The sequence below is a fragment of the Haliaeetus leucocephalus genome, unplaced genomic scaffold, assembly GCF_000737465.1.
Source record: "Haliaeetus leucocephalus isolate CR32 unplaced genomic scaffold, Haliaeetus_leucocephalus-4.0 Scaffold889, whole genome shotgun sequence".
Taxonomy (NCBI): Eukaryota; Metazoa; Chordata; class Aves; order Accipitriformes; family Accipitridae; genus Haliaeetus; species Haliaeetus leucocephalus.
Genome location: NW_010973325.1, coordinates 4,498,076 through 4,498,528, shown reverse-complemented (window position 1 = coordinate 4,498,528; position 453 = coordinate 4,498,076).

The following is a 453-nucleotide window of genomic DNA, read 5'->3' as shown; positions in this document are numbered from 1 at the left end:
CGCGTTTCCTCCACGTCCGAAGGACCCCTCCGAGCCCCGCCCCCTCCCGGAGACCCCGCCCCTAGGCAAAGGCCGAGCCGCACGCAGCCCGTCTGCCTCTGCCTGGCCACGCCCACCGCCGTCACCGCCCTCCCCCGGGGCGGGGCTTTATGCCGAGAAGTTCACTGTCAAAACTACCTCGCGCAAAGGCCCTTAGGTCAGTTAAGGCGTTTGGCATCGCCACTTCGCTCTTAGGCGTAGCGACACGTGCAGACTACACCTGGCCGCGCGTTACACCCGCAGCCGCTGGCGCGCTTAGCGCCGACCTCCGACGTAAGTAATCCGTGAAGGGTTAATCTGTCGCCAGCTGTGCGCTCAGTTAGTTCCCGCTGACACACAGGCTGCGTTTCCAGGCTGCGCCTTTCCGCAGCGAACTGACGCCCAGCAGCCAGGGGAGGTCCCGCAGCCGGTCCC